The sequence below is a fragment of the Danio rerio genome, chromosome 3 (assembly GCF_052040795.2).
Source record: "Danio rerio strain M-AB ecotype USA chromosome 3, GRCz13ab, whole genome shotgun sequence".
NCBI classification, from domain to species: Eukaryota; Metazoa; Chordata; class Actinopteri; order Cypriniformes; family Danionidae; genus Danio; species Danio rerio.
Window position 1 is genome coordinate 34,081,667 of NC_141023.1, and position 24,389 is coordinate 34,106,055.

Sequence of the window (24,389 nt, forward strand, 5' to 3'; positions counted from 1 at the left end):
TGCATTGGGGAACAGAAGGGATATAGATTTTAGTTAGTTTCTGATTGATAATGTATCAATCTTCTACTAAAGCTAAAACGGTCTATTTAAAATAAGGGGAAACTCATAATTCCACATACTGTTTATATTATGCATTTGCAGCTTATATAGCCTAAACTGCACCTGTATGATTTCTAGAATCAAGCAGCGCTTCATTCTCGGAGAGAAACCCCAGATGACCAGACAGACATGAGCTGTATAACAAATGCATACGAGCAGAAGTCATATCTTAACTTTAGCTGATAGGACATTTCCTATAAGCTCTGAAAAAACACAAACTCTTTCAGTATGTCTGGTCTTCTCCTTACACATTCCCATCCCATCATAAAGTATGATTCCAAGAACAAAAAAAGGGGAAGATGATTCCTTTATCTTGTCCTCTACTATTCAAAAAGGTACCATTACTATTTCAAAGATGGGATAAAAAATAGACATTACTAAGGGCAGACATTACTTCTCTATAACCTTCACAGAGGTACACAAAAATGACACTAAGTATTGCCTGGAATAAGCTTGAGGCTATGCATTATACGACAACATGTATGCAATTATATGAAAGATTATGATTAAGCTCCGGCAAACTACAAAAGATGCAGAGGCAAGATTCAGCCAGTTAAAAAGACTCCAGTAGACTGGGAAGATCAACAACTCGACACACGAGAGACAAAAGAAGAGAGGGAACAAGCAAACTTTTGGCCTCCCACAGAGAGCAGTTCAATGCAAAAAGGAAATTGATGTTAACTCTCCACAAACAGCGTTAGACTCATATTGTTTGTGTAGGTGTGATGACCACTCGTTCTGCACTGGGACAAAGAGTGTGATCTCTGATGCTTGGGGTTGTAAAAGCAGATGGTGTCATGCACACAGTGGAAAAACTTCTGGAAGTGAGGGATATCAGAGTCCCAAACTGGCAGAGGACAGCAGAAGTGTGAGAGAGTGATAAGGATGGTGTGAAAAACAATGTGGAACAGCAAACACTCCCAAACGTTCTGCTCATCAACTTTTACGTTTGAAGGAGTGAGAAATGAAAATAAATACGTGACTTGGCCAACAACCTCACCAACTCCTAATGTTGTTATAGTACTGCGATCACTCTTGACTGCCAAGACATTAAAATGCGCAAAGAGGAAATCTTCTGCCAACAAGCTTTTCGTTGCAATGAAGTCATCCACAATCCATTCCTCCAGCTAACTAGATATGAGCCACCTGTACAACATAACTGGTGGGACAGAGTCTTTGGATATCAGTTCCTGAAATTCCTTACAAATGATCCAACAGTAGTCCCAAGAGGTTATCTTCAGAATGCCCTTTGCAAGATTCATGGATCTGACCTCGAGGTGAAAGTTTGACGACAGCCGGAAGAAACACAACCGAGGGAAAGCTGAGACAGCATGGTGACATTACTTCTACAATGCAGAAAATCAAGATGAAGATCACATGAGAGATAGAAAGCAAGCGATTGTGGTCTCTTTCCTTCAAGTCTCTCAGGCAACATGAATTCCAGTTGCAAGGAGTCCTTTTACACTCAGTATCAGTTCAGTGGAATCAGACTCAATGGAGATTCCTGTACAAAGATAAATGAACATGCTCACATAGCCCAGCGCTAAAAGGAGTCATATGATTAACCAAATTGACTCAGAAACCATCGTTGTTGATCTTCAAAATGGATCTCATGAGCAGTATGTTCATATCCAGTACAGAGCAAACTTCAACATGAACAGACCAGACAGGCAAGCTACTGTTTATGTACAATAATGACTATTTATGCAAAAATAGCCCACACAAGTTTCCAAAATATAATTACCATGTCGAAGCCACTGAGGAAGAGATTTTGGTTTACATAAGAACATTTTAGTGATTAATTCTAGAAAGAAGTTTTTTATTTAATAGCAGGAAGAACATTAATAATCTAAGCATTTTTTTTCTCTACAAATAACCTGTGGAAATACATAGTTTAAACCAGTATTTCTCAACCAAGTTCTGGGGGATCACCAGCACTGCATATTTTCTATATCTCCTTAACCTATATCACACCTGATTCAGATCATCAGCTAATTAGCAAAGACTGAAATATCTGTAATGTGTCTGAAAGACAGAGGAAACATTCAAAACATGCAGTGTTGGTGGTTATCCAGAAATGGGTTGATAAATACTGGTTTAAACCATTGATATGTAGGTTTTTGTAACTATAGCTATACAAATAATTTACACTCGTATGACCATTGAAAGAGTCTATTAAAGACAGTTAACTACAGCTTATACAAGTTAGCCTAATGTTTATTCCTTTCCGTCTGTTAAATTAGATGCTTAACAATAATTTGCAATGCAAATCAATAGCGGCTTTATGCGTGTGATGACAGACACAGTAGCAGTACCTCACCTCATATATGAAAATACATGTGTTAACCTCATGTGCTGAGCAGGTGTTTATGACACTTCAATGCCACAGCTCACCCTCAACAAAGACTGGACAAATGTTCAGAGGTCCAAGGTGGCCACGCTCCATTACTACCAAAGACCAATGGGTTTTGTGCTAGCAGACATATACAGAAAATCAGAGGCACACACGCCATCAATATTCCCAACAAAGCCAATTATGGAAAGTGTTTCCATCCCACAAGAATCCTACAAACAGAGCAGTGGAGTTTTCAGTGGAAGTGGACTGAAACCCTCAGAGGTCTGCTGCTCTGGGTTTGGGAGAGTACGTCGACTATATAAATAGTGAATAGTTCTTTGAAACTACTCATCAAAATAAAAAGATTCTCACAGATGAGGAGTAAAAAAAAGTTTTGCTTAAATTGTAGTGATGACCCAGGTTCTAACAGTCAAATGATCACCAACAACGACTAACCAGAATTGACACTTGGTCTAAACGATTTATTTTTAGTTTTGGTGACTTCACAACTAAGCTATGGCTAGATGTCAAAACTGTTGACAACAAGACCAAACATAAGCTGTGCAATTACACAAGACGACTTTTCAAATGTTTTTAAAGCCTCCAGGAAAGCTGCGAAGCCTGTGAATGTGTCATGGGTGGTAGCTTAAAGGGTTAAAGGAAACGGATGAGAGAAACGTGGGTTTTCTCCTCTTTTACGGCTGACTGGATAATGACATGGACATGACCAGGATTGAGGAAGAGATCTGTGTGGCTTTCTTCCTGGTCCCCTGCAGGATGTGGGCTGACACATGTAGAGATAGTCATTGCTGTAAAATCATCCATATTTAAAATTTATATTTAAAAAAAAAAAAAAAAATTTAAATGTCAGACCAGAGCTAAAGAATAAAACATTAAAACAGTAATAAATATACATCATATTTTAAAGCTATGAAACACATTTGACAATTTAAATATTTATTTAATGATAATGTTGGTGTCATGACATTTAAATCCTCACTTAAAACCTACTATCTACTTTTATAAACAAATAATAATAACAATAATAATAATAATAAAATGAGCTTTACTTTAAGCAAAATATCTATTTTTTTAAATAAGTCTCTACAAAAACCTTTAAGAAAACCTTGCAAAGGCATTGCAGAGGTGAAATTGCACAGGGCAAGAGTGCCTGTAACCTGCACACTTTTAATTACAAGGCCAAGAAAGAAGGTGCAGACAGAGTAAAGAATGAAAAAGAAGAGCGAAACATGCAAACACGCCCCCTCTGCAAACTCACAGATGCTTTAAGAGCCCTAATAAATCTTCCACGCTCAGAACTTTCCAGCTTAAACATCTGTGAAGCTCTAGCATGTAAAACAGGCTTGGCCTCTTGAGTGAACATGAAAAAAACAACAACACTTAAACATGTATTTACAGATACACTACTTATAAACAGCAAAGTCCAACTTGTCTTGAATTACACATTACTACTGCTTGTTAATGCTTGAAAAGAAGCAAAACAACAGCAGACAGGACTAAACCACCACATTGGGCGACATTGAGTGAAAGATAAGAGAAAACAGAAGAAGAGAGTGAAAGTGTTGACCTACCCTTCTGCTTGTCCCTGCTCAGCCTCAAACCTCTAGTGTGAGCCTCAGCTGGAGTCTCTGGGCTTCTTGGTGACTCCTCCCACACAGCGTCATGTGACACGCACTAAACACATCCCTCCCCAACTCCAGTGAAAAGAGATGGCCAGAGAAAAACAGAGAGAGAGAGAAAGCAGGCAGGAGGCTAATCTGCCTGACAAAGCACACAAACACACACGCACAAGCGCACACAAGCTTAGCGGCTGGCTGTCTATCCCTCTCCAGGCCTGAACTGAGAGAAAACAGAGCAAGCTTAGAGTTCAGACTGTCCAGCACCAATGATTAATGAGCTCTGAATTACCTGAGCTGAGGTTTTTGTTCTTTTGACACAAAGAATTTGTGGGATCTCAATTATTCTGGGAGAAACTAAAGAAGTCTAGTGGATGGGGAGTAAAACGGATGTAGTAGAGTACAAGGCATTGCAAGTGATTAATATAAAGTGTTTTGCATGCATTTACATTGAATTATTTAATTATTAATGCACTTTAAAATGAACAAAAAAAAATTTTTTTAGGAAATATTAGAATTTAAATAACACAAAATAAAGTCCCAACAATTAGAAAGCCAAATCATATTACATCCAATTAAACACACGATTCTATTACTGATAATATAATTAGCAAAAAATGAAACTAATACAAAAAATAAAATACCAGACCCCCCCAAAAAAAACTAAATAAATAAATAAATAAAAATACAATAAAATGATTTTAATAGTAAAGCTTAGTCAGTGTACCTAAAAAGTTGCTGAGTTGAGATGGAAAACAGCAAACCATCACCAGCAGATCAGCCTAGTTAACTAAGCTTTAATCAATAAGCACTTTTCGTACATCCACATCTGAAACGTTGTTTGCATGTCTGTTTCAGGCTTACTCTCCCTCCGCAAGTTTAAGTTACATGTTCAAAAGAAGATAATGAAATAAGATACAGCAGCTTATTGTGGTGTCTCCAAATGTGTACCATGAAACTGAACAGGCAGCACTACTGCAGATGTAGGGCATCATAAACTGCTCTTGACAATCAGTCACTTCCATTCTGTTACCCATCACAGCGGGGGGCTTGAATTTCAACATCAGTTTTTATTAACACAGAGCGAAAATAAACCCTTTCAATGTTTGGCTGAGTTTACAACAATTCCAAAGCCCAATGTTTCTAGTCTCAGAGGGAAAACCTTTTACTCTCTGCAGTTTCTTTTTTTTTTTTCTTTAAGAGGCCTCTTTTTCTTCTGGTGAAAGTAGAAAACGCCATCTTTAATAAATTAGACTAAACACTAGATAAACCACACAACCTGTAGTTATTACAACATCATATATATTTAGGCCTGTCACAATAATTAATATATCGACTTATTGCACAACACATGGACATGACCCCAATTATTTCAAATGACATCAGTCATTCATTCATTTATTTTCCTTCAGCTTAGTCTGTATTTCAGAGGTCGCCACAATGGAATGAGCCCCCAACTATTCCAGCATGTGTGTTACGAAGTGGATGGCCTTCCAGCTGCAACACAGTATACTGGGAAGACCTCTACTGCAACATCTCTATCTCTATTCGAGCTGCATTGTCAGCATGGCTTAAAAAAACAATGTGGTATTTATTATAAATTACTATAGTATATAGCCATTATTCAATTCAATTCACCTTTATTTGTATAGCACTTTTACAAATGAAGATTGTGTCAAAGCAGCTTCAAATAAAAAATCATAGTAAATTGGAACAGTGTAATTCAGTTTTTTGGTGTTTCAGTTCAGTTCAGTGTGGTTTTATAATCACTATTGAGGGTCTAAACACTGGAGAGCAAATCCATTGATACCAAACCATGCAAGCTAGTGGCGACAGCGGAGAGGGAAGAAAAAAAAAAAAAAACACTTAATTAACTTATAATTATGTTGGTGTCGGACAACTGAAAATAGATCTGGTATTAGATATCGCAGCCTCAGTTACTTTTTTTTTTTACTTTTTACCTTTTCCTTAACAGTTATTATTATTTATTTAGGGTAAGCGTTTTCAGATTCTGATTCTAATGCCAAATAATTAATTGTTAAAAATCACTATAATTAAATAAAAAATTGGTAAGAATAAAATATTATGTGTTCTTTAGAAGAGTATAATTGCATTGGGACCATATTATATTGTCATTTATATTGTCCTAAATTAAATAATGAATGGCTTAAATGGTCTTAAAATGACAATAATATTCTTTTTAATCGCAATATATTTTGGTGCAATACAATATATCGTATAAGAAAATTTGAATATCGTGACAGGCCTAAATATATTTGCTTAATTGGTTGAGCATTTCCCTGGAAAAGAAAAAAATATATATAGACTGTTTTGTAGAACTCCATTTAGGGAAATGTCGTGGTCAATATGTACCCATACACTCTTAAAAACAAAAAAAAATTTTCAGTGGCACCATTGAAAAGCCAGATGTTTTGTTCCAAAAAAAAAAAAAAAAAGCTTCAACAAATGATAATGGCTTTTTTCTATGCATGGCATTATGTTTGCAAAAACCTACTCACTTTGAAAGCAAACAACTTCCTGTTGGTCAGCACAGTAAGTGCAAATATGAGGTCTACTGGCATACTGTATATCTTACAAAATGTGCAAGTAACCCCACTGCTCCATATGCATGAATGCCAATTTATAAAGTGAGCATACATTTAAGAGTTTAAAGTACTAGATAATGTCAATGCATGAAAATAAATAAATAAATAAATAAAATGTCTTCAGTATCTTATTAGTAATAATGATTTTAAGTTTAAAGTTTGTATTAAGTTACCATTCACATTACCAACATAACCATGTGCAAAATTAATAGAAGGGTTTCTATCACCCTGTGTTAATACACTTTTTGAAGTGTGTATATAATAAGGGTAGAGATGATTCAAGCTCACCCAGCACCAATGTTTCTGTGAGATGAACAGGATCTGCTGAAATGTTCTGACTACTTTCCACATTCAGTTTCTGGAAAGCCAGATGTCAGAAGGAGAGAAAGAAACAGGAGAGAAGATCGAGAGACATTTGTTCCCTTGCTAGGAGGTCCAACAGCAGATAAACAATGGAGCTGCGCCATCTTTGTTCCCCAGTGCTGAGAAAGAAGGGCTGATTTATTCATCTTTAAGCCTAATGCAAACCATTTGTCTCGAGGCTTCGGGTTTTACAGTGGTCACAAGAGCACAGCGTACATGGCTATGGGAGTGTGTAATATGAGAGCATCTCAGAAAAAAAAGAAAGCACTACAATTTAAAATATTATATCAATGTAAACCATAGACGCGAAAATGTCAATGAGGTCGTTTCAGTCTCACAATATTGGAAAATTTCTTTAAGTCACACTTGGGCTTCTATTATTAACCACCTTGAATGAACTGCATCAGTCTGCTCAAATGTTTGGATTTACTTGCATCTTTGCTACAGTGGGAAACTAAACTGTGTTCATATGAAACAAACACAATTTGGAGTCAAATATAATTTGATCGTAGATCGTGATTTGGCACAGATTATTTGCTCGCATCAAAGACCCGGTGGTTAATTTAATTTCTTCCTACTTAAACCACAAGAGTAAACAGAGAGAGAGAGAGGGAGAGAGAGAGAGAGAGAGAGAGAGAGTGAGAGAGAGTGAGAGAGAGAGAATGTTGATTGTTAAATGTATAGTTGATTCTGATCTATTTTTGTATTGATTTAAATGAATAATATGTTGAATAATAATAGAATATATTGAATATTAATGTTATATATTGAATAATATGATGTATTGTTAATATTTTATTTAATTATTATATTTAAATAACCTTTCTTTTTTACTACTACTACTATTTACTGTGTTTTCTGTTCTTTTTACATATGTTACTTTATAATTGCTTTGGCAATACATTTGTCATGGATATGGATCAGGGCTCGAAATTGCGACCATTTTGGTTGCATATGCGCCCGAAATTTCATCTATGCGACCTTAAAATATATATGGGAGCATTTCTGCGAGTGCTCAAAACTGTTGTGTGCGACCAGTTTTTACTGCAAAATGTTCACCACATGCGTGGATTCGGGATACATTTACGCAGAATGCACCTCTAAGCTCTTTGTCTGCACTTAAAATGCGAAACGCAGAGCTCAGGAATGGTTTAAAACAGTTGTCATGTCAGCTTGCTGCAGTAAACAAATCCAAGTCCGTAATGCTTGCTCCGCCTTCACGCTCTTCTCATTGGCCCACCACTGCTCTAGCACTGAACGCGAATGATTGGTTAATATCAGCTGTCAATCACTCAGTGCATTCTGGCTTCGAATGACAGAGAGCTACTACCGCGAAAAACTAAAGCACTGAAGATTAGAATGGTTAACACTGACAGATTTTGTTTTAGAAACCATGGCATCTAAAGTTACAAATAATGACATCTTACTAGTGATCATGTGCTGAATGTTAGTCCACCATCTACACTTTTCCAAGAGTAGAAGACTTCCAATGGCTTCAAGTCCGCCATGAAAAGTCAGTGGGATGGAATTTTCAGGTAACTGCTTGCCACATCTAGCACGAGAGCTTCTGTTTAATCCTTCATATAATCGCCAGATGCTGTCCGCTGTGCTAGTGGCAGATATATGTCAAATTACACCACGTACACTATCGCAAACGGGCTTGCACTGAGTAAACTTACATCGCTACTCCTAAAAAGACAGATATTGCTATTAACATGTATGCATATAATAAGGTACAGTATATGTCAAAAGCATCAGTGCAATATCAGACAGCACTTGTGAGAACAGCACAGTTATACCGTTAACAGATTCATTCAAGCAGTGCGTGCAGGGCCGGTGAGCGCTCCGTGCTTTGGTCACTCAGTTATGTTATAAAATGTATTTTCTTGTGATAACGGGATTTCGTTGAGACATTTTCCTCACGCTTGCATATATATATATATATATATATATATATATATATATATATATATATATATATATATATATATATATATATATATATATATATATATATATATATTATTTTTATTTATTTATTTTTATTTTTGTTGGCTTGTTAGTTTGATTAGTGTTGATTTCAAATACAATAAATTAATCAATTTAAATTAATTTCGAGCCCTGTGGATGGGTATACCTATTGGCTTAATCCCGATCCATATGCAACTTCGAACTGATATCTGATCCAAGTATCGGAATTGGTGCATCCATATAAATGAAAGTGCATAGGTGTTTCCCAGTACTGGGTTGTGGCTGGTAGGGCATCCGCTGTTTAAAACATATGCAGGATAATTGGCAGTTCATTCCGCTGTGGCAAACCCTGATAAACAAAGGGACTAAGCTGAAGGAAATTGAATGAATAAAATAATACAGAAAATGTCTATTCAATTTTTAAAAATACTGGCGGCAGCCCTGTTCCTACTTTAATTCAATTTCCAAACACACGATCATTTTAATTAACAGCACTGGCTATTATGATGCATAAATGTACTTGCAGCATTAAATAATATAAATTTTGTTTTTGTAGTTATTATTATTATTATTATTATTATTATTATTATTATTATTATTATTATTATTATGCAGCTATTTTATTTGTTACAACATTGTACAGAATTTAAATTAGACATGCATTTCCTAATCATTATCATCATATTGTCTAGAACTGTACAAATCAGCACATCCCCAGCCTACAGTTACAAGTCTGCCTACTCTGCATTTCTCCAATAGAAGAAAAGCCTCATGAGCTCATCAGACACGTCACGGCAGGCTACCAAGAGAAAGCCCCCGAACATGTCGTATGCAGTGGTTATATCAGATGACCAATCACTCAACATGCTTCACAACAAACAACAAGAGTATCACTTTCCAGTCTCTCGTCTCCTTATCCGTCTGACTGCACAATGACCCTCATCCTGCATCCAGCACTAATTTGTCTGATCAACAGCTTGGCCCGCACTGCTGGGATTGAGTTTATCCTCTGCAGAACATGCAGACGGACAGATAAGAACAGATATTATTATTCCCAGAGGATGCCAAGAGACATGATATGCCCACAAGCCATGCCAGTCTGGCACGGTGTATGGAACTGGTTGGTGTGAGGGGGTACAGCTGAAACTGGAGGAGGCAGGACAGCTGTACATGCTCATCCCCAGTCAAAACCACAAGACCCAAGTAGAGAAAGAGGAAGCCTGGGGTTTGTAAAAGGATAAGCAGTGCACAAATCACACACTCACAGTTTGGAAGACCCCTTCACACCATGGGCCTGCATAGAGTGGGCCAACAGCCAGACATACAGACAGCGAGATGACAGAATTCATAATGAGGAGTTTGCTCGATGCCTTTGGTTAAAGTGTTTTTCCGAAAGGATGCATTTTTAACTGATTAATGGGATCACTTGAATGGGTAAATCAGGGGTGTCCAAACTTATTCTTAGAGAACTGTGTCCTGCAAAGTTTAGTTCCAACCCCAATTAGACACACCTGAACCAACTAATCAAGCTCTTTTTAGGTATACTTGAAACTTTCAGCCAGGTATGTTGAAGAAAGTTAAAACTAAACTATGCAGTACATTGGCCCTCCAGGACCGAGTTTGGACACCCCTGGGTTAAACGGTATTGCTAATATCAGTTAAGCAACAGATATAGTTTTGATGATTATGTGTACAACCAACAAACCTACCTTTTCCCATTTGGAAAAAAAAAAGTTATTAATAGTTCTTTTAAAATATCAACTTTTAAAATAGCCTTAATATCCTAATCAGACAAGTTCAATGATATAGGCTACTTGATTTTTGCATATTTATAACTCCTCACAAACTGAGGCTTTCATTTTATAGCTAAATAAACTATAAAACATGCATGCAAATCAATGTAATACTACATGTAAAGAAACTAAATAATGATATGCTATAGTAGCCTATAGCCAACTTAAAAAAAAAAAAAAAAAAAAAAAGTCAACATATGCGCCTTGTCATCATCTCATCCCTAATCTGACCGGTTAACGGTTAATAGTAGGTTAACGAGAATCGGTTGTCAAGTAACCTATTAAATGAGCCCTACTCTTTATTTAAATACAAAATGTTACAATTCATAAGAATATTGCAGTTATGCTTGAAGAGTGTAGATGTTTGGAGAGTGCAGTGTCCGCCCACAGAAGCTAAGCAGGGCTGGCCCGGTTAGTACCTAGATGGGGAACCACATAGGAAAGCTAGGTTGCTGTTTGAAGTGGTATAAGCGAATCCCGCACAGGGCACTCAACCTGTGGTCTGTGTGGGTCCTTATGCCCCAGTATATTGATGGGGACTCTATACTGCTCAGTGAGCGCCATCTTTCGGATGAGACGTTAAACTGTGGTCTGACTCTCGGTGGTCATTAAAAAAATACCGGGATGTCCTTTGAAAAAGAGTAGGGGATTTGGCATCTTGACCAAATTTGTCTACTGACCTCTGTCCATCATGGCCTCGTATCCATCCCAATATCATAATTGGCTTCATCACTTTGTCTCCTCTTCACCAATCAGCTGCTGGTGTGTGGTCTGGCGCGATATGGCTGCAGTCGCATGAATGCTGCACACTGGTGGTGGATAAGGAGACCCCCCCCCCACTCCCACCCCAACAATGTGTAAAGCGCTTTGAGTGTCTAGAAAAGCACAATAAAAATGTAAAGAATTATTATTAGTTTTATATGGGTTCAGTGTTTTGATTCTTTTGTTTGTTATAACACAAAGAACCTGGTTTATCTATAAATGAGTAGAAAAATCAAATACAGATTTTTCTGATGAGTATAAAAATCAAATATTTAAGTAATTAAATATTTGTATCTGATTATACTGCACAATAAAATGAAGGCCTTATTTTGTTATAAGATGTAGTTTACCTTTTGAAAAATAATTTAGTCAGTTTGCATTAATTTAACTGAGTGTTTTTAACTTTTGTCTATATAGCACATTTTTTTAAATTTTGATGCTGTATTTAAAATTTGTTGGTCATTTAAAGTAAAATGTGCAAATGTCCCCTTCACATATTACTACAACTACAAAATTACCAGAATAATGAATAATAATAGTTTTGAAAGTATCTGGTAATTTGAAGTAATTTTAAGACACTGTAAAGTGGAAATTATAATCAATATAATTAGACTTAAAAATACAAGTTTAGATGACTTAAAAATACAAGTTTAGATGTCCGATCATTTTAAATGTAGCAACAAAAGCAAAAACAATTCTTAGACTCTAATGCTGATTCACTTTGATAAACCTCATGACTCCTAAATGTTACATAAAAAACTGGATTTTACAAAATTACATACCAACATGTTAAAAAGCCAAAAACAGAAGAAAGAAAATGAATAATTAAAAAAAAAAATCTAACAAATTCCAACCAAACTGAGTTAACCTTTAACATGGGAAACACTGACGAAGCAGCAAACCTCAGTGGGCAGCTGCCGCCCTGTTTTCCGGAGTGTTTGGGAATGTAGAGTCATGGTGAGGAGGCTGTTATAGAGAAAACAGAGTCAGACCCAGTCAAAGGCCTGTTTGTCACCCGCTGTCCAGCACTGCAGCATGTTTCATGCAGATGAGAAACCACCACTCGTTTCCGCACCACACAGACAGCAGCGCTTTTGTTTCTTTCCAGAACCAAAAGCCTAAGGAGGAGACATGTGAACAAGACTGCATGAAACTGCTCCATCTAGACCACTTTTCACTTCTAACCATCTTCCTATGATCAGATGGGGAATTATTCTGCATCAGGGGTTCTCAATTAGTAGGTTTTGCCCAGAAATGAGTGGCTAGTCTGATGAGGGTTATGGTAGAAAATGAAATTATAATGCGTTTGGTCTTCACTTAAAGAGATAGTTCACTCACAAAACTTCAGGAAATCATCAGGAGCCACGGGTGTTTATTTTGTTTTGTTCGTACATGTTTGTTTTACTCTCAGTGTGCCAACAGTCATTAAACTACCTTCTATGAACAGTGAAATATTGTAACCACAGAATCATTGTAAATATATAACTGACTGCAGTTTGCAGCTATTATGGAAGCTATGGGGCAGTATGATGCTACCAACTTTTGCTCCATTTGATAGTAATGATATATTGTCATGTTGTACTTGTGATACAAAATGTTAAATCAAGGTAAACTATGTGGTAGCAGTGCACTTTTCTATGGCAGTTGTCTTTGAAAGCACTATTTGTTGGGTTTAGGTCAGTGGTTCAGTAGGTGATCTGTATGACAAGCCCTACTTTCTCATAGAGGTGCACACAAAAAGATGTGTCTCTGAAACGCACAACAAAATTAACAAATTCCACATTAGTAAAATTGTAGACCGCACTCTAGTGGATTTGTCATCTGAAATGTACAAAGAAATGTAGCCTGAACAATGTATATTCCAGTTTTTTACATTACCAGTTTACAGTTTGGTAAATCATTTCTTTAATTCCCAATGTAAAATCTAGGTCTTGAAGCAAAACCTGTTCTACAGCTGATCTACGCCAAACTAAAACTACTGACTGACTGACCTCAGGATCAACCCTTTGGAAGAAGAGAAAGAAAAAGCAGCTTCAAACAAGAGTTAACAGAACTGCTTACCAAAAGAAATCATCCACACACACTGAGATACAGCATGCATCAAAACTATGTAAACTCCTACTGTTTGTATGAAACAAGGGGGGAGGCGATTAAAGAGAAATAAACTCTCTCTATTAGCATATCAAAGTCACCACAGTAAAGTCCATTTCAAATGAAGCACACAGGCGTCTCATGGGGCAGTGTGTGACGTGGTCCAGTGGAAACACTGGACCATGTCCAGGAATTACAATTTCTACACAAAATGTCTACAACAGTGGTTTCTCTATGGTTGTCACCACATACCACACATCACAGGAAACTTCCTCAGCGACAGAATGCACCTATACTTACTTTTCTTAACCAACATGAAATGATGTCCTACAGAAAAAGTTGAAGTGTTGGACAAATATATTCAATTGCAGAATGATGTCACGAACCGGACTCCCCACATTCTTCCATATTCAACACAGTTTTTTTGTGTTTTATAAAATGCTTTTATGTCTACTTTCATGGTAAGATTTGTTTTATTTTTGCAATCTATTTTTGCAAAACAATAAACAAAAAAACTCTAAAACTGTATTTGGTTTAAGTATTAAAATCTCTTCAAAAGAATGAACCGAAGAGAAAAAATTCCTCACAGAAATAAAGTCAACAACAATAAAATATGCTTCACAGATAAAGTGCTTTTGCACATTAAACATCTAGAACAGAGATGCCCAAACTACGGCCCATAGGTGAAAGTTGGCCCATGGCACATTTGATTTGGCCTATTATCCCATGTGAGAAGAGAGAGAGAATGATGGAGATGGTTTAGAGATTGTCATTTCAAATTTAATCTGGTTTGTTTTTTTATTTATAAATTTATTAATTTATTTATTTGTGAATAGCTAACTGAATTTAAACGTTTTAATAAAATATTGTAAATAATCAAATAGATGACAATGCAGAGATTTTGGCGAGCAAATCAACACATGTCTGCTTGACTAGTGTATTCAGAATTGAACTCTCCTGTTCACTGTTATGTTTTCATTGCAATAAGCAATAATTTAAAAAAGCATTAGTTAATATGATTTAAAGTGATGTTTTATTTATTTATTTTTTAATATTAAGAAATATATTATGAAATTACCAATGGCAACTTTAATGTAGTTTTGTTATATTTACCTTCAGCCCACAACTCATAATGATATTTGGTTTTTGGCCCTTTATACGAAAAAGTTTGGCCACCCTTGATCTAGAACCACACTATCATTATAAGTAGATGGCATGATTGGCCAATCAGAATCAAGTATTCCAGAGTAGGCATGGAACAATAACTGTTTTCAAGGTATACCGTAGTTTGGAAGTAAATTTTGTTTTTACCATTTTTTTAGACCACCAAAATTTTCAGATATACCGTTCCTATGCTATATGTTTTTTTTTTTGATTGTTTGTTTTTTAGGACAACAGTATCTCCAGCAGAAAAGATATACAAATATGTTTTATATTGTAAAATCTATATTGTAAAATAAAATCTTTATATTGTAGAATCTGTTTTTTTTTTAACTAATATAGACAGCAAAAGTCAACAATTAAATTAATTATTTAGCCTGAGATGTTTACTGCTCCAAAATATTAAAATGTCTCTCAAAATAAAATATTTTGTGTTCAAAGAGGGAAAAAGTTGTTGTTTTTAATCAGACATTTTAAAATATATATAATTTTAGAAATCACAATACAGTGAAAATATGATGTTTTTATCCAAGGTTCTCATACCGTCAGAATCTTATACTGGCCCAAGCCTATTCCAGAGAGTAAAGTAATTTTCTTGTTAAACAGAATACTTATTCAGCTGACTTAAAAGATATATACAAAAAGTCTCAACTACAGGGCCAGGGCCACCAGGGGACCTCACCAAACCTCCAAGTCACTAAAGAGTGAAGAATCACTACTTACAAGACATCTGTTCCTAATCTCAACGAAAATACTCCTGCAAACTCACTTGGCAAAATGTTGCTTTATTGGATGTGTTGACAGTCAGATTTTCTGTAGTGTCAATACCCAACGCCACAACAGCTGCAGATGTGTTTGAATGGAGAAAATTCAGGCCACATCATAGTACAGCATGACAACATATTGTAATAATGTAATTTACGCCTTGCAAAATAAAAAGAAGTGTCTAACAAAAGCTCCTTGCGTTCAAGCAGTCGAGTGTGGATGTAGACCGCAATTAATCATATATTGTAGAGCTCTGATCTCGAAAACAGTTTTGTTTAACTGTCATGACTGAAATACAGCCTAATATCTTCACCTGATGCAAAAAGGTAAGACTCCTGTAGAACAGTGACTCCTACTGGCACTTAAAGCACCTGCAAGCAGAGAAAAGGCAAAAAAGGCAGATTTTCTTTGATAATGCAGTTCTCAAACTCCAGCAAGGATTCAACCTGAAATGACTTATGAGTGGAAATGCAACTGCACACAATAGCCATCAAAACCACATCCCATATTTATGACTTCCTCTCACAAACAAGTAGTTCTTGAGCTCCACTGAGTTTATTTCCTTCATTTATTTTTTAATTTCTGGATCCAGTCTGAGGATAAAGTTGTTCTAAATGTGTTTAATGTTAATGTAGTTGGGCATTATTGGCAGCACCTATTCAAAGACTTACAAAATGTTATCGAGGGAGGGAACTATTCACAGGAATAGTTCTGGACTGAGTAATAACTACCAACCAAAGCCAACTCAGCCATCCAACACTGTATGTGTGTGTGTGTGTGTGTGTGTGTGTGTGTGTGTGTGTCAGTTTGTCTAATGGAAAACTTAGCTGATGTGGTGAAGCCTAGAATGAGATCAATATGATCATTTTCAAACATCTGAACATATAATAAGCAACTTATCAACTTCAAACCACTTATCTCTGGCTAGACAGCAGAAGAGAAGCTGAATGTGTGAAAGACAGAGGCTTGAAATCACAGACGTGGTCAGATACTGTGATCGTTTGGCAAACCAAAACCTTAACCGCTGCATCAATGAGCAGCGCTAACCTCCAGATCACCTCCCTCACTCACTTTTGTTTCTTAGTCTCCTCGGAAACTTCTCACACAAGAAAAGAGAAATAACAAAGGAGGCTGGAAACTTCTAGATCATCCCATCGCTGACATTCGCAGGGCTCTCCGAGGAGATTGTGTGTGCCAAACACAGTAAAATTAAGAGCGCTCCTAGCATTCCACTCCTCTCAGGAACTCACTCCTTTAAGCCCACTAGAAAAGATGCATGGTCATCTAATGCACTTAATGGCAAAGCAGCGAGTGAAAGTCAGCAATAAACTAGATTTTTACCAATTAAAGTGATTAATGTAATTTTCCAAAGTTAAAATCCTCTAATGCAAGTCCCAAAAAGGTATGTTTACTTTGGTTTCATCAAAATATTGCTCTGTGAATTCAGTCCTTCCTGGATTTTTTTTAAGTTTGAAGCATCTGTTTGGTGACCTCTGAAACAAGAAACTTCATGAAATTTGATTTGATTTGATTGATTTATTTATTTTCGAACAAAAACTTGATGCATTTCTTTTTGTTAATGATATTTTATGTATTTCAACATGGTCGAAAATGGAGCGGGATGAAGCATAAGCTTAATATTCTCCCACCCCATTCTGAAAATAAAAATGGTCAATATTAATAAAATTAGGGTTAATGGATAATCGTTTCTGTGTAAACATTTTTGGCAATAAAAAAAAAGCACATTAGTTGCCATATCAGTATCAGCTAATAAATGCACAAAAAATGTTTTTTTAATTAAGGCTGGATACAACGTCAAAATGAAAATGCAAACGTTATTGCATCATTTATTGATTGAGATTTTCATGCAAATCTTGTCAGGCAAGCACGGTTGTGTTCAGCAGTAAATCTTCTTGAAGGCCAGAGGGTGCTCTCATGCTGAAAATGAAGAAACTCAAGAAATCCCCATTCAGTTGCATTATAAACAGAAGATTCATCTGCTTTCATTGGTTTAGTGTGACTAATAATCACATGAAAAATACATAATCATTTTACAAGAGCAGTAATTAGAGTGAAAAAGAATCTTCATTGGCATTTTACTGCCTCTAGTGGTCAATTCAGGTGTGAACTGAAGTCAATTGTATGAACAGACCCCCTAGCTTTTTAGGATTTTGTGCGATAAAAAATTACTGATTTTGTGGCGACTAATTTGTGAAGGTATACATCTTTTTAGGATTTAGGTAGCCTACTAAGTTAGGTGTGCAATTTAAAACAATGTCAATGACACAAACCATAAAAATAAAGCTTATTCAGTTTGGTCTCTTGTCAAAACAAGATCTTAAACAGATGTAAAACAGTTGTATAACCACGATTTTACATTCTCTCAGTTTTCACTCACCGGAGCATCTGACATCATGTCACAAATAGGACATGTGTCAGGGCTTCCCCTATCGTAATACACCTAAAACACGAATCCTCGTAAAACTCTTCAATGGCAGGGAAGCATTTTCTCTCCTTAACTGCAGGGAAAGATTTTAATGAAAACATTTAGCGATTTGAGGCAGATCATAATATCAGCCATACATGTAAAGCGCAAATAATGTCCTTCAATTCGGTCACGTCCAGCAGCCATCATCCTTGAAGCAATTTCCATCTGTTTGTTCCATTGCGCCAACTTTCTTTTGCAGTCTAAAATCAAACACACAAAATGCCCAATTCTGGCTATAGGATTGCTATATCTCAACTTTGCATTGACTTCACATGTAAATCACTTACGGTTCATCTGCGTCTGCTTACTTCACAAGCTGCAAACACATTGATCGCGAAATCGTGAAAAACTAGGGGGTCTGTATGAATATGTACATATTTTTGGTTTTTAAAAAGATGTAGTCAGACTTCACTTCCAGAAAATCTAGATTGTGAATTTTGCTATTCAGTTGGTTTAGAAAAAAAAACTTTAAATGAATAGGCTGGCACTGGCCGTATTCATGGCGGTGCCCAATATTATTTGCATGAAGGGCCAAAAACCAAATATCATTGAGAGTCGTGGGCGGGAGATAAATATTTTACATGGGTAATTATTAGGGATGTAACGGTATTGTAAATACCGTCATACCACAATATAAATTTTTTTCGATATTACCGTAATCGCATGACTCGATAAAACTATAGGTCTTCTAAGAAAATTTGCTCAGGCGAATGAAGCGAACGGGAGGTAGCGGAAACTACAATTCCCATCAGCCTAGGCGTGGCCATCATCCTTTGCGGTCTGTTGTCGCTACAGATCCTGTAACGTGGAAATGGAGTGTGCTTCTAGTAGCGGGGATGAAAAAGAGCTGGAAATGATTGAAACCTAAAGCAGGTGTTGTCGCCGCGCCCGTACTGAATAGCGGTGTTGTCGCGCGCGTTCTGATCAGCTGTGTTGTCGCGCGCGTTCTGATCAGCTGTGTTGTCGCGCGCGTTCTGATCAGCTGTGTTGTCGCGCGCGTTCTGATCAGCTGTGTTGTCGCGCGCGTTCTGATCAGCTGTGTTGTCGCGCGCGTTCTGATCAGCTGTGTTGTCGCGCGCGTTCTGATCAGCTGTGTTGTCGCGCGCGTTCTGATCAGCTGTGTTGTCGCGCGCGTTCTGATCAGCTGTGTTGTCGCGCGCGTTCTGATCAGCTGTGGTCGCGCGCGTTCTGATCAGCTGTGTTGTCGCGCGCGTTCTGATCAGCTGTGTTGTCGCGCGCGTACTGTAAAGCGGGGAGGGGGGGTTGAGCGCGCATACTGAAGGGCGGGATGGAGGGTGTGTCGCGTCGCGGGGGCACTTTTGATCATTTTGGAAGGCCATTTTCTATTCAAAAGGCATGTGCACTGCACAGGTTGAGCCCAATGTGTGCACGTGCCTGCAAGTTGGGGAATACGACTAATAACAGTCATGGGGACTGCAGAAACACAGCACACTGTTCAGATTGATGCAGACATTGACTTGTACCGCAAAGAGACCTCTATCTCACTCATGGCTTGTCCTCTCAAGTGGGGGAAAGACAATGCACAGCGTTACACACTGCTGTCAACCTGGGCCAAGTCATATCTCTGTCCCAGAAACCTCAGTCCCAAATGAGAGGGTTTTTTTTCTGTTGCAGGGGACATTGTAAATACCCAGATATACCAGCTTTTACCAGGTTATATTTATATGATAATTTCCTTAAAACCCATCTCCATCTAAGTGAGTGAGTGATTAAATGTTGAATGTGATGAGTTTAACAATACTAAATTGAAACTTTATTTTTTTACATGGTTTAATATTTTTTTGTTATTAAAATTGAAGTTCCTGATTCAAAGCTTACAGATAGATGGCTAATTTGTATGTCATTGACACTTTTGGCTCTTTTTTGGAGTATTTTCATGTTTTGTTTTTCCTGTAAATGATTCAATAAATACCGTACTGTGACATTCATACCGAGGTATTACCGTACCTTGAAATTCTGATACCCTAGTAATTACCTCTTTTATTTAATAATTTTTAAGAATCACTTTGAATTGTGTTAACTAATGCAGTATAGCTTTTTTAAATGATAACTTGTGGCAATAAAAGCATAAACAATCATATTTATAACACAGTGGAGCTCAATGCTGAATACCCTGGTCAAGCAGAATCCGTCTTTTACTTGATTTGCTCACCAAAGTCTTTGCATTGTTCTCTATCTATCGGGGACAGTTTGTACATTTGAAACTAAATTACAGCATTTAAATTGAAACATTTCATTTCAGATTAACAAAAAAACAAACAAATAAAAAGATCCATTTAATTTCAAAAATGACAATCTCTGAAGCATCCCAATCATTCTCTCTTACTTCTCAGACGGGATGGTGGGCCAAATCAAAGGTTACCAGAGGCCGTTTTTGGTCAACGGGCCCCAGTTTAGGCATCTCTGATCTTAGAGTATATGTCCTAAATAACACATTCAAAACACCCTACCACTATCCTAGGAGTTACAATAGTCACAGTTCTTGGCACTAGGCAAGTTGGCTTCTGACACGACTTTGATGTGGCACAATTTATGTGCCACATCAATATTATCTAGTTATGGACTGGCTTAGAAGTACACATTATTATTATTATTGTTTATAAAGCGCCTACCAAATGTAGATTTAAGTGGCAAGAACAAATTAAATTAGTATCTTGATACTACAACAACATACTTTAAATCTTTAAGTCTTTTCTTTGGACTTAAATTACATTCAAAAGACCTTAAAGATTCACACTATATGGTTTCTGCTGTAGTAAGCAGTTCTTCAGTGCATAGAAAGGTCAGCAGATTTATGGATGAAGGTCTGTTCAGTTCCACAGAAGAAAGTCAGCCATACAGGTCAGGAATGAGGTAAGGGTGAGTAAAATGTGACAAAACGTTTATTGTTTGGTCAATTATCCCTTTAAGCAAATATCTTTAAAATATCTCACACTATTAGCATTCCAGTTAAAAGGATTTGTCCTGATGAAACAGACAAATATGACTGGACAACATCCTGAAGTCAGGGTGGAGGTCACTCTTAAGTAAAAAAGGCAGCAAACACGTCTGAGCAATGTCTGAATCACATAAGTAACACTTAGGAGGCAGGAAAGTCTTTCACATCACTTTAACAGTGTTCTCAATTCATCTCAGCCTCAAGCACCAAACAGCAGGATGACAGTGATGACCTAAGTATGACATTGTCTCACTTCCTGTCCTCAGCTCATTTCCGAAATATACGTCATAGTTTCAAAAAACCCACGAGCAAACTCAAAAGAACCCATGCAAATACCAGGAGCAGTCCTGCACCGTTTTTCCAAGTCGAATCTAAAGGAAATGGAGCAAGGTCAACCAGTCACAGCTGATGGCTCAAGGAAGGAAGCTTGTGTGAATGTGCGCAAAAGTGTGTGTTTGTATAAGAATATGAACTCCACTTTAGATCACTTCCTGATCAAGACAACAAAGCAAGAGCTTTTCAGTAAAATGCCACAAGGAAATGTGGTTGTTTTCATTAACAACACACAATATTCGTGATGAATGTCATTCATTTTTACAGACTATAATTATTTTTGTTAAGTGATTATCACATTAAAACTTGAAAATCCTTTACCATGATCTAATTTGAAATAATAAATTCTTTTATGCATAGATTTCCAAACCCAATTTCAAAATATGAAACGCTTTAAACGCTCACAAAAAAATACTTCTAATTTGCATTACAGCTAATAAAAGCCTTATTTAAAATCATTACAAATTATTATACAATTAAAACAGTGCAATCAATAATAGTATCAATTTGAAACCTACATTTTTTTCTAAATTCAATTCCAGCTGTCATTTTTTGAGTTTGTGTAATTTAGGCAGACCTCCTAGTTTTTTGCGATTCCACTATCATTGAATCAAATGCAAAAATCAACAAAAAGTTGACAAAACAAATACTTGCATTCCTGCAAAATTATTAATGAAATGCAAAATAATAGCAAAAATAGTTTTGGAATTGTTTCGCAACCCATGCAGTAAGCAGACGCAGATGAAGTGCAAGTGATTTAAACGTGAAGGCAATGCAAAGATTGGATTAGGCATCCTGTGGTGCGAATTGGCCGTTTTGTGCGTTTGACGCACATCAAACTGCAAAATAAAGTGGAAGCAAACATTTATCAAATGGAGCAGTGGAACAGACAGCTTACAATAATGGAAATTGGTTCAAAGATGACGGCCGCTGGATGTGACCAAATTAAAGAACCTTATTTATGCTTTACATGTATGGCTGGTTTAATGATCTGCATCAAATCAATACTCTTTCCCTGAAGTTAAAGAGACAAAACGCTTTTCTTCCATTGACAAGTTTCATGGCAATCTGTGTTTTAGGTGTATTAGAGAAGAGGAAGCCCAAACGCATGTCTTGAGGGAGTTGCCTCATGTCAGATGATCCGGGGAGTGAAATCTGAGAGAAACTAAGATCATGGATAAAAATAAGAGTTTACAACCTTCCTTTAGCTTAATCCCTACCATATTTTTTACTGTAATGTGTGTATCCGCAATAGTCACATAGCACGATTATTAGAATATTTATTAAAGATTAAAACAAAGGTATTATTAAATATTATTATTTTTAATGGTTTATGATGACCATGTTATTTTATGTTTGATTGTTCAACTTCTGGACCGCAGATCGCAGAAAAACTAAATATTGCAATGTCAGATTTTTACAATATCAAGTATCCCTGGTGTATTTTTGTGTTATTTAATTCATATTTATAATATGAACATATAAAAGAACACGTGATTTAACAACATGTTGTTATATTTTTAGTTATTGAACATACAAATAACTAGTGATTTCAGGCTGGACTGCAAAAAGTTTTTTTATATGATCTAAAAGAAAGTACAGGGGGTGAGGGAAATAAATTTAAAGCTGAATTACACTTTTATTGTTTTGATGCTTGTGACCATTTCATCTCCTCACATATATTTTGAGTTGTGGTGGAAATGTTAACAGGGCCAAAGGCAAAGATGGTAGAAACAGACATGAATATACATTAAAATGCTTAGCTGTCCCCCTGGTAATAAATGTTCAGGTTCCAGACAGTCTTAATGTACACAATATTTCTTAATGCCGCACAACATCCCTCACAATATGCAAATTCAATTGCCAAATGCTAGCTGAAGGTCCGGTATCAGCAGAACAAATCTGAGAGGTCTGTCCTGCTGGCTGGGGTCTAATCAGAGGTCACACCTCATTTAAGAGAAAATTGGCATGACAAGAGTCAGTCCCTGCAGGGATATAACTTTCCATTAGCCTAAGGGTTGAGGGAGAAGGCAATACACACACCACGACTGCAGGTCACTGGCAGCCTTTTCAACAAATTCACAGTGACTAGTCAAAAAGGCATGCACTCACAAAAAACTGGAAGAGATACACTTATGATAAAAATAGAGAAAAGATGCGTCCAAGATAAGTCCAATAGCTGACCTCAGCGCACTTATTTCCATAAATGAATATACCATCCTGCTTTTTTTATTTTTAGACACTTTTAAAAAAAATTATCCACTTTAAGATTAAAAAGTATTTTTAGAGCTTTCCTCATTTTCCATTAAATTTTAAAGGGAGTTTACCCAAAAATGAAGATTTACTTTTTTTTTTTTTTTTTTAACAAAATTGGCAAAGTGCTAAACCTGATCTCTCTTTTCATTTATTAATTTTACTGTTTAAACACATTTGAATCTGTTTTTAATCATTTTAATTATATTCTTATATATAACTATTATATAATTATTTTTCAATCTTTTTAGTTTACATAAAGCACTTTGAATTATTATGGTGTATGAAATGTGCTATATAAATAAAAGCCCCTTTCACACATACAGACCACCAGCAATTTTCCAGAAAGGCATCATGTGTGAACAGGCCCTTTTTAAAAATATAGGTAAATTCGTTGAGGCACCTTTCCAGAAAGAGAAGTTGTAACATTACTGGTAATTTTCCAGAATGCTGCTCTGTGTGAACGCACAAGGAAGGAGCGCGTTCACGATTAGAATGTGCTGACGTGAGACTTCTACTCCAGCCAATCAGAACATTCCTGACGCTCATCCACGCTGTTTATGAAAATAAAAGCCTTTGAATATTATTTCCAGACACATTTAGCTGCTAGATGTTACATTAGATAACATTACACAAGATAACATTTTTATGCTGGTTCTTAATCCCAACTGTGTAAAAAATTATCGATAAAATGATTATGATAAACTGCTTTTTGTTTACCTTCAAGCTCTGCTTCAGTTGCTTGATGCACGTGCACGTGAAGCAGCCGGTAA

The 24,389-nt window shown here is 36.5% G+C and overlaps 1 protein-coding gene and 1 long non-coding RNA gene across 9 annotated transcripts in view; one reads left to right on the forward strand and one right to left on the reverse strand.

The window, feature by feature from the left end:
• The window catches only part of septin9a (septin 9a), a 132,292-nt gene that overhangs the window by 35,103 nt on the left and 72,800 nt on the right, over positions 1-24,389 (reverse strand). The window contains exon 1 of one of the 8 annotated variants that reach the window (XM_087242278.1): positions 4,027-4,060. The gene's annotated coding sequence lies outside the window, so the exon portion shown is untranslated. 8 annotated transcript variants of the gene reach the window in all.
• On the forward strand, positions 15,046-23,368 carry LOC147845680 (uncharacterized). Its single transcript, XR_015481016.1, has 3 exons — positions 15,046-18,974; positions 19,268-20,005; positions 20,426-23,368. It is a non-coding gene; the product is annotated as an uncharacterized LOC147845680 (long non-coding RNA).